Raw genomic sequence first — 10,867 nt, 5'->3', positions numbered from 1 at the left:
GTGGGGTCCCCTGTCCCCCCAGGTCCCCCTGCCCCCAGCCCTGAAGCTTCCCCCAGAGGATGTTCAATGAGATCCACCCCAGAGCCTGACACGGGGACAGAGGGCCAGGGCCCTGGGAGTGGGACAGGGGGACAGGGACCCCCTGGCAGCGTCCCCGTGTCCCCCAGGGCCAGAGCCTGGGACAGGACTCCTTCACCCTGTTACGAACGAGGCCTTGAGAGCGCTGAAAATATCCCCAGCAAGGGATCAGCAAAAAACAGATTGAATATTAAGGGACAGCAGCACAAAGTTCCTTGGGAAGAGTCATTCTGCTCCTGACTGGACACTTCAGGCACACCAAGGAAACAAGGCAACAACAACACCAAACATAAACCAGGCAATCAAACCAAAATTTAACAGAGAACTGTCCCTCTGTGTGTGTGTGAGACACAAGGACAATGAGGGCAAGGATAAAAGGAATATGGTCCAAAAGCTTAACAGAGCTCAAACTTAACAGGACTTAACTTATTCCTTAACTTTACCTGATCTTGTCAACTTCAAAATTTAGCAAAAGAGCAGCACTTAACAATATTTAACCCAAAATAAAATCTATGACTTAGAAATTAACAGAGGAATAACACTTAACAATCCTTAACTTAGCTAATAACTTAAACTTAACAACTTACAAACAGTGCAACTCTTAGGAGCATTTAACTTAGTTTAGACCTTCTGACTTGACCTTACCTACTGATATCTGGATATCTGACTGACTCAGCTGTCCAAGGCACTCCAACCCCTCAGAGAGCAGCATTTCTGCCACATCTCCCCAGCACAGGCACTCCTGTGTGCACACAGACACAAAGAGTCAGTGCAAGGCACCGGTGAGCAATTCCCCTGAGGGCAGGGAATGCTCCCTGTGGATGCTTTGCCATCTCCCCAGTGGGTGAAGAGTTTAGCCTCGAGGAGTGGGGGGATCGGCACAGGCTCTGTGGTTGCTCAGGATCCCTGAGTGCAGCAAACGGGAGAGTTCCCGGCTGGGAGAGGCCCCACTCAGAGGGAGTCGCTGGCCCAGGAGAGCTCCAAGGGCTCCTTTTGGAGCGCTGTTTGCAGGGCCCCAAGAGAGGGGCTGCAGTCCCAGCAATGGCTCATCCTGACTGCACTTGGCATCAACAGCTTCCTTTGGCAGGGTGAGAACAGGAATGTTGTGTTACTGAGGGAACACAAACAGCTCCCAGGGCTGCTGGTAAAGGAACCAGGAGCTGTTTGGGCAGCAGCAGTGCCTGGAGCAGACAGTGTTTGTGATGAGCTGTGGAGGGGCTGAGCCCAGGGGCTGTTGGCCAAGGCCGCGGCCCAAGGAGCATTTCTCAGCTGGCAGGGCGGCCTGAGAAGGGGAGGGGGAATGCAGCAGCACAGGGCCGATGGAACCAAGGGACCAGTGTGACACTGTGGGGCCCTGTGAGACCAAGGGACTGTTGTGACACTGTGGGGCCCTGTGAGACCAAGGGACCATAGTGACACTGTGGGGCCTCATGGAATCATGGAGACCCCTGTGACATTGCTGGGCCTCATGGAATAAGGGAATTGTAGTGATAGTGTGTGGCTCCATGGAATGTAGGGATCATTGTGACACTGGCAAGCCCCATCAAACCAAGGGTCCACCATGACTCTGTGGAGCCTCATGGAACCAGTGAGACAATTGTGACCCTGGGGTTCCTTACAGAACCATGAGGACCATTGTGATACTGTGGGGCCTTGTGAATCCAAGAGGCATTTGTGACACTGCAGGGCTGCATGGAACCAACCATTGAGACATTGTGGGGCCTCGTGTCATAATTGGTCCCTTGTGACACTGTTGACCCAAAGGAGAACATTGTGACACTAGAAACTCCCAGGGTCCAAAGGGCCATTGTGACATTTCAGGGCTCATGGAACACAGGAGTCACGTGATATTGTGGGGCCTGGAGAGCTATGGAGACCATTGTGACACTGCAAAGCCTCATGGATTCGTTGGGACCGTTGTTACACCACTGGGCCTTATGAAACCTAGGGACCACTGTGACAATGCTGGACTTCATTGAACCAAGGGTCCATTGTGACACTGCAGGTCTTCTTGTAATCAACAGGCAATTGTCCAGCTGACCTTGGCACATTGAGAGTCTCCTCATCTGCTATTGAAATACTGGGGCTCTGTGCTTTCCTTCTCATGGAAAAGAACTGGCCTTCTCCTCCAGACACCCATGGCCAGAATTGGGATTTCACCTCCAAAATTCCATATATCCAGAGATTGTTCCAATAGGAAGATTGTCAGGACAAATCTGGCTGGTAATGGTTTCACAAGGATCACCTTTCATCTGTCCCCAAAACACTGGGGAAGGCTCTGTGCTTTCCTTCCTTTGGGAAAGAACTGTCGTTCTAGTCCAGGTGCCCATGTCCAAGATTGGGATTTCACCTCCAACATTCCCTGTTGTGAGAGACTGGAGATTGTTGGCTGAAAACATTTTGTCAGGGGCGGGGGGGGGGAGGAAGGGGCAGGTCCAGCCCTGCCCGGCCCTGGAACCCCAGCCCTGCCCTGCCCTGGAGCCCCAATCCCCCCAGAGCCTCTATCCCAGCCCAGCAGTGGCTGCCAGTCCCTGGCACAGCACAGGCAATGCTCCACAGCCACCTCTGCAGCCCCAGCCCAGCTCCTGAGGGACCAAATGAGCCCAAGTCCCACCTGGGGGAAGGGCCCAGGGAAACCAAGGGGTATTGAAGGCTGACCACAAGGCAAGCACACATCTTGACCCTACCTCCTCTTGGAATTTCCATCTGAACTGTCCTGGAATTCAGGACTTGGTAGCAGTGTGGGTGCTTCTGTATATGTTTTTTTTTTTTTTTTTTCTCTTTCTGTGTATATTTCTTCTATTTCTATTCTCTTGCAAATCTTGAGTAACTTAAAACTGCACAGGCTTAGAATTTGTGAAGGTGAATGGTCCAATTTAAAGCTTTGAAAAGTGGTTTTTCTTTTTTCATTGAATGTCATATTAAACCTTTTGCCAAGTTTCCATAATTTTCTAATATAACTAGTAAAAGCTGTCTTGTTCTTTTGAGCTCCTGATGATCTCGTCAGAATTTCTGCACTGTGTCCAACTCAGAGGAAAAAAACAATTGCAATTCATTTTAAATCTCTCATTGAGAAAGTTTTTTAGTGGATGGGAGTCAGGGCTTGTGTGTCCTGCTTGGCACAGCCCAGGCAGGGCTTTCCCAGCCACATTCCACACTCCATTGCCCAGCTGGAGCCGCTGCTGCCTCTGAGTTGTGCTGCCCCAGCCCCAGGGACGCTCTCCTTGTCTGCCCATTCCCCCACGGTCTCTGGGCAGGGATGGCCTCAGTGGGGGCTGCTGACATCCTCAGCAACTTGGAGGCTGCTGCTGAATTTTCCTGCTCCAGAGGCTTGTTCAGCCTTCAGCTCTTCAGTGCAGGAATTCAGTGTCCCAGGGCTCATTGACATTCAGAACATCTTAACAAACCAAGCCTCTAGGAATAATCTGATTTCAGTTTCCAAATCTTGTGTGTTTAAAAAGGGAGATTTCAGAAGTGCGTTCAGCTGAATATGTTCAATTTAAAAATACTGTGAGAAAACATTTTTTCGGACCTGTTTTTTTTTTTTTTTTCCCTGTTATAAGAAATCTCCACTTGACATTGAAACCAAGTACTTCCTCATGCAATTTGAATAAAGATGAAAATCAAGACCCTACAATCAATCAGACTCTGTCCCTACACCCACCCCACCATTTCCCCCATCCCAGCCCTGGCACTCAGAGCAGCCTTGTGCAAATCTGAGCTCCCTCCAGCCCAGGCTGCACCTGCAGCTTTCAGCTCCTTGGCTCCAACTCCCACCTGATTTCCTTGGAGAAGGAGCTGCCTGAGACACAGAGGGATGTTCATTTCTTGTCAGCCAACAAAGCCAGGGGAAGGCACAGCTCCATCAAATGCAGAAGTCAGTCTTGTCCCTGGATCTACCCCACACCTGATCCCCACAGCATGTCCTGTTTCCATCATCCCTCCATTGCCAGGGACTTTCTGGGACAAGGGAGCTCTGCTCTGGCTATGGAGGAAGGTGGAAGTTCCACCACTGGAGTGGGAATCATAACTCATCATGTCTGTGTCCTTTTGGGGGCAGGAACTGATGAGACTCAGAGGCACAGAAAGTTTCTCTTCATGGCCAACAGACCATAGTGGAACAGGACAAAATTTAATATCAATCACACTCTTCCCTGAGATATGTGCAACATCCCAGCAGTATCTGATGAGTCCACCATCCACAAGTGATTTCCGTACCAGAATTATTTAGACAAACATAGTTCTGTGATTGATGTAAACACAATTAAATTCTTCTATCAGGATGCTCACCTGGAGTGGGTGCAGAGCAGCTCAAACAATTCCTGATTTGCAAAGCTGTCAGTGGTGGATGGAGAAGGGAAGTCAGGCTGCTCTTGGTGGTGAGGAAATGCTGAAACCAGCCTGACTCATTTCACCTCCTCATGTCCTGGCTGATCTTCCCTCTTTCCCCTTCCACCCATTGGCTCTTGTCTCCCACCAGGCCTCCCTGTGAAGAGCCTGGCTCTGTGTTCTCCATCCTCTCCTTGCTGGCACTGCCAGGCTGGGATGAGGAGCCCCTCAGCCTTCCTTGCTCCAGGCTGGACCAGCCCAGCTCCTTCAGCCTCTGCTCACAGCCCAAGGGCTCCAGTACCAGTTTGGAGGCGCTTCCCAGACCCTGCTCCAGCTGTCAGACATCTTTCCTGCCCTGGGCAACCCAAACCAGGTCTCAGTGACCTGGATAATTCACGTCCTTGATGTCCTGGTCACACAGCCCTGGCCCCTTGTCCCCATGTCAGGCTCTGGGGTGGATCCTGTGGAACATCCTTTGGTGGAGGCTGTGGCTCCAGGTGGGCCGGGGGGATCCTGGGGGACAGGGACCCTGCTGGGCATGAACAGCATTGGACTTGTTGGGAGAAACTGTGAGGGGGAGCTGGGGCGAAGTGACCAACCCAGCGACCTGGCACAGCCCTGCTGGGATGTCACACAGCCCCTCTGGGATGTCAGACCTCTGCCCTGTGATGTCACAGCCCATTATCTAATGTCACACAGCTGGTATCTGATGTTACAGCCAAATCTGTGATGTCATAGTCTGCTCTGTGATGTCAGACTGCTGCCCTGTGCTGTCACCGCTTGCTCTGTGATGTCATAAATGCAATCTATGTAGCTGTATCTGTAGCTATGTATCTGATGCTGTAGCTTCTCCATGACCTCCTGTCCTCCACTTTCTGATGTCAGAGCCCACTCTGTGTCCTCATGTTACCAGATGATCAATTATCTACACCAGCTGAGCTGACACCTGGAGCTTGTTCTCCAAAACCCCAGGCCTATGGAAACCACACAATGCCCATTGTGTGAGAAGAGGAACTAAAAGTTTACCAGCCTCCTGCCAGCTCAGCCCCACTGGAACATTGGGGTACACGACCACCAGGGACCACCAGAGAGACCCCCAGGACAGAAGAACACATGGGTTAAGGGGAGGGGAAATATCTTAATGATTTTGGGGAAATGATTATCATATTTATGTTTAGTCTGGGAAAATCAATGAATATGTGTGCAATATACAGAATAGAAACAGAAACTTTCCTGCGCTCAGCCTGCATGGCTTTGGAAGGAGCTATCCCCCATGCATCCAGCAGAATAAAGAATGTTGCTTTTTAATGCTGCATTGGGGTTAAGGAGTTTTCTGTTTTACCGAATTTTTGGTGACACTCCCACTGCCAAGGAAAGCTCTGTCTGCTGCTGTTCACAAACAGAGAAGGGCTGGTGGCAGATGTGGGGCTCAGAGGTTGCCTGGGGCACAGTGATCATGGAATAATCAAGTGTTCAATTTTCTGTGAAAGAAGGAAGGGCAGCAACAAAACTTCTACACTGGAATTAGGAAGGGCAGACTTTGGCCTATTTAGGATGCAGATTTGGGGAGTACCAAATCAGGTACTGATTTTTTTAAGGGAAACAGCCCTTAAAAACAAAGGGGTCCAGGAAGGATGGACACATTTCAAGATAGTAATTTTAAGGGGGAAGGAGCAGCCTGTCCCAGTGTGGCAAAAGATGAGCTAGAGAGGAAACTGACTGGCCTGGCTGCCCATGGAGCTTTTGTGCAAACTCAGGGGAAAAAAGAGGGTGCATAAATTTTGGGCAGAAGGCCAAGAAATCTAGGAAGTGTTTAAGGATGTTGTTAGGTTATGCAGAAAGAAAAGTACAGAGGTGAAAGATCAATTAGAGATGAACCTGGCAACTTCTGCAAAAAATAAATGGAAAATATTTCTATAAAACAACTTAGAGCAAAAGGAGGGATAAGGAGAACCTCTCCTCTTTATTGGACGCAGTGGGGAATATAGTAACTAGAGATAAAGAAAAGGCTGACACTTACCATATTGTTTGTCTCAATTTTCAGTATTAGGACAGGTTGTCCTCAGGACAAGAGTTCTCCTGAGCTGGTAGATGGGCACGGGGAGCAGAACAGCCCCCTGTAATACGGGAGGAAGCAGCTGGTGACCTGCTGAGCCACTCAGATGCTTACAGGTGTGTGGGATCGGATGGGATGCATGCTAGGGGGATGAGGGAGCCGTAGATGAGCTCCCCAAGCTGCTCTCCATCATTTACCATCAGTCCTGGCTCACCAGGGAGGTGCGACAGGAGGTGCCAGTGTGAGCCCATCCCCAAGAAGGGCTGGAAGGAGGAGCTCCAGTCCTGTCAGCCTGACCTGGGTGCCCGGCAAGGTTATGGAACAGATGATCCTGAGTGCCATCACAGGGCACCCACAGGATGGCCAAGGGATCAGATACAGCCAGTGTGGATATCAATATCTGCATTGATGGTGTGGATGAGAGGATTGAGTCCAGCATCAGCAAATTTGCAGATGACACCAAGCTGGGTGTGAGTGTGGATCTGCTGGAGGGTAGGAGGGCTCTGCACAGGGCCCTGGACAAGCTGGATCCAGGGACCAAATCCAACAAGCTGAGGTTGAAAAAGACCAAGTGCCAGGTCCTGCACTTTGGCCACAACAACCCCTGCAGCACTACAGGCTGGGGACAGAGTGGCTGGAGAGCAGCCAGGCAGAAAGGGACCTGCAGGGACTGATGGACAGCAGGCTGGACATGAGCCAGCAGTGTGCCCAGGTGGCCAAGAAGGCCAATGGCTCCTGGCCTGGCTCAGGAATGGTGTGGCCAGCAGGAGCAGGGCAGTGATTCTTCCCCTTTGCTTAGCACTGCTTGGGCAGCACCTCAAGTGCTGTGTCCAGTTCTGGGCCCACAATTTAGGAAGGCCATGGAGGGGCTGGAGCATGTCCAGAGAAGGGCAACAAGGCGGGAGAGGGGTCTGGAACACAAGTCCTGTGAGGAGTGGCTGAGGGAGCAGCTGGGGTTGTTTATCCTGCAGAAGAGGTGGCTCAGGGGAGACAAGGCAGTGTCAGGGCACAGGTTGGGCTTGATGATCTCCAAAGACTTTTCTAACCTTGCTGATTCTGGGATTCTCTGAAGCCTCCCTTGAAGCAGTTGCAGGATGAGCCTTGGGACTCCTCTTCAGAAGCTCCAGCAGCCCAGGTCCCTCAGCTTCTCCTGCCAGCCCCAAAGCCCATCCTGTCAGTCCTGCAGAGCCTCTGCAGCTCCTCCTCACTGCCCAGACCAGGGAGCCCCAGAGGCAGACACAGCAGCCAAGATGTGCCCTCCTGGCCTGGGGTTCCTCTGGCAAGGGAGCAGCACCAGGCACTGCAGGAGCCTGCAGACAATTCCTGCAGCACTTGTAGGATGATCCTGCTCCCCAGGGGATGTTCCCATGGTGCCAAGTCAGGAACTGCAATGGGGAGAGGGGCCAGAGAGGAAAGGGCAAACAGGGATGGGCTGTTTGCACAGCAGGGAACAAGGCTGCGTTATAGGAAGGGATTTGTAGTAGGAAGGGAAAAGAAATCAAAGGTGAAGCCATGGAAATGCTCAGGGCAGTTTGGGGGTGGCTGCCAGGCAGCCCTGGCTCTGAGCAACAGCGTCTGCAGTGGGACAGGAAAATCCCAGCTGATGGGAACAAATTTTCTGGCTGACTGCAGAGACCAGCACAAAGCTGTGTGGTTTCCCTGGTGTCCCCCAGCCCTTGCTGGCCCCAGGGGCTGATGGCATTTGTGCTCCCTCAGGTTCATGTCCCCACACCAACAGCATGGGGGTGCTCCCCCTGCTCTGTGCAATGCAAACAGGGGCTGCTGAGCCAGTGCTGCCATGTCTGTGCCTGCAAGGATGGGGCACCTGTGTGAGCTGGGGGAGAGACCAGAACTGCAGAGGGGGGATGTTGTTGGCAGCTCCATGAGGACGCTCTGGGACGCTGCCCTGGGCTGTGCAGCACACTGGGGATGGATCAGCCCCTGCTCTGCTGCTCCTTCCCGTCTGCCCCAGGGCCCTTGCAGAGCCCCAGCCATGCTGTTTGCCCCCAGCCTGCCCGTGCCCAGCCTAGGGCTGCTCACGGGGCTTTTCTGTGCTGAGCATTGGCCTGGCTGTGTTCTTGAGAGAGCCTGGGCAAGGAGCCTGGAGCCCCCAGGCCCTGGCCTGAGGCGTCAGCGCTTACCCAGCAGTGCCCATGTCCTGTCCCTGCTGCAGCCCTGGCACTGCCACCCCCAGGGCTGTGCCCAGCCCCGAGAGCACTCAGGCCCTACAGTAACACCAGGGCCACCAGGGCAGCGGGGCAGGGCCACGGCAGCAGCACTGGCAACACCAAGTGCTGCTGCGGCTGGGCACAGCTGCTGGGCCAACCCTGATCTGCCCCAGCTCTGCACACAGACATTGCTGCTGCAGCTCCAGAGAAGGCAACACAAGGGCATCTCTGCAGAAAACTTGGCTGGGACATCCTTTTTTTCCTTTAAAGTCACCCAGAGCGCAACCCCTCATTGACAAAGTCTGTGGCCACAGGGAAGTTGGGGAGAAACAAAATGAGAAATGGCAAAAACAAAGACATTTATTTGTGGACAATATGAGAAAGCTAATATAAAGGAAAAAATACCTACAATCAAACCAACAATAAGATGACCTCTGTTACAAGTGGTTTGCAGCAATTGGCCATCAATTTAATGTTCCTGAAAGCATCCAGTCATCAGTCTCCACACTTCAGCCTTGAGCTCCTGGTTCCTCAGGCTGTAGATTAGCGGGTTCAGGGCTGGAGGCATCACTGAGTACAGAACTGACAGGGCCAGATTGAGGGGTGGGGAGGAGATGGAGGGGGGCTTAAGGTAAGCAAATGTGGAAGTGCTGACAAAGAAGGAAAAAACAGCCAAGTGAGGGAGGCAGGTGGAAAAAGCTTTGTACCGTCCCTGCTCAGAGGGAATCCACAGCACAGCCTTGAAGATCTGCACATAGGAGAAAACAATGAACACAAAACAACCAAATAAAAAACAGACACTAACTGCAATGAGCCCAAGTTCCCTGAGGTAGGATTTGGAGCAGGAGAGCTTGAGGATCTGTGGGATTTCACAGAAGAACTGGCCCAGGGCATTCCCATGGCACAGGGGCAGGGAAAATGTATTGGCTGTGTGCAGCAGAGCATTGAGAAAGGCACTAGCCCAGGCAGCTGCTGCCATGTGGACACAAGCTCTGCTGCCCAGGAGGGTCCCATAGTGCAGGGGTTTGCAGATGGACACATAGCGGTCGTAGCACATGATGGTCAGGAGGAAATACTCTGCTGACAGGAAGAAGAAAATCAGAAAGACTTGGGCAGCACATCCAGTGTAGGAGATGTCCCTGGTGTCCCAGAGGGAATTGTGCATGGCTTTGGGGACAGTGGTGCAGATGGAGCCCAGGTCGCTGAGGGCCAGGTTGAGCAGGAAGAAGAACATGGGCGTGTGCAGGTGGTGGCCGCAGGCTACGGCGCTGATGATGAGGCCGTTGCCCAGGAGGGCAGCCAGGGAGATGCCCAGCAAGAGGCAGAAGTGCAGGAGCTGCAGCTGCCGCGTGTCTGCCAATGCCAGCAGGAGGAAGTGACTGATGGAGCTGCTGTTGGGCACTTACTGTGCCTTGGCATGGGGATCTGTAAAAAAGTAATCATGGCATAGTTGGGTTTGGAGAGGACTTTAAATATCCCAGCACAGCTTGGGGGCACTTTCCTCCCACTGCCTGCCCAGGGCTCTGCTGCCTGGAGCTGTCCCTGCCAGCAGTTGCTTCCCTGTGCCCAGGGCTGGGCCCTGCCAGTGCTGCCAGAGACCAGCCCAGCCCTGGGGGCTCAGCTCTCCCCTGCAGACACCTCCCAGCTCTGGCACTGCCCAGTGGCAGCTCTGGCTCTCCAGGCTCTGATGGCTCTGTCAGAGCAACCCTGAGGAGGCTGAAAAAGCAAAACTGATGCAACTTCTAGGGTGCCCTGTGCAGGTTTCTGTCACTGCCTGGCTTAGTAAGATCTGAGAAATACTATTTTCTTTTTCTGGACCTTAACTGAGAGATTAATATCAATGTGCAATTTTTCATCCTGGCAACAGAAAGCAGTAGATTAAAAAAGCAAGATTTTCCAAATTATGCCGCCCCAGCCTTGCTGTGATCCCTGTATAACCTACTTGGAAATATTCTACAGTTAAAGGTCATGCTGGGAGCAGTCCTGAACAATGCAGCATCCTCACCACACCAAGAAAACACTTCCAAACCTGACCAGCTGTCTTGTCCCACCCAGACCTTGTCCCCCCGTGCTGGGAGCAGCTGCCAGGGCTGGCTGAGAGCTGTCCCAGGTCGCAGAGTCCCTGGCAGGCAGCAGAGTCCCTGGCCCAGCACAGCGCCCTGGGCTGCAGGTCCCTGCTCTGCACGACAGCCCTGGGCACCCCTGGCTGCTCTGCAGAAGAGACAATCAGAGAATG

Source organism: Melospiza melodia, chromosome 7 (genome assembly GCF_035770615.1).
Source record: "Melospiza melodia melodia isolate bMelMel2 chromosome 7, bMelMel2.pri, whole genome shotgun sequence".
In the NCBI taxonomy this organism is placed as follows: domain Eukaryota; kingdom Metazoa; phylum Chordata; class Aves; order Passeriformes; family Passerellidae; genus Melospiza; species Melospiza melodia.
Note: the sequence above shows the minus strand (reverse complement) of the source record.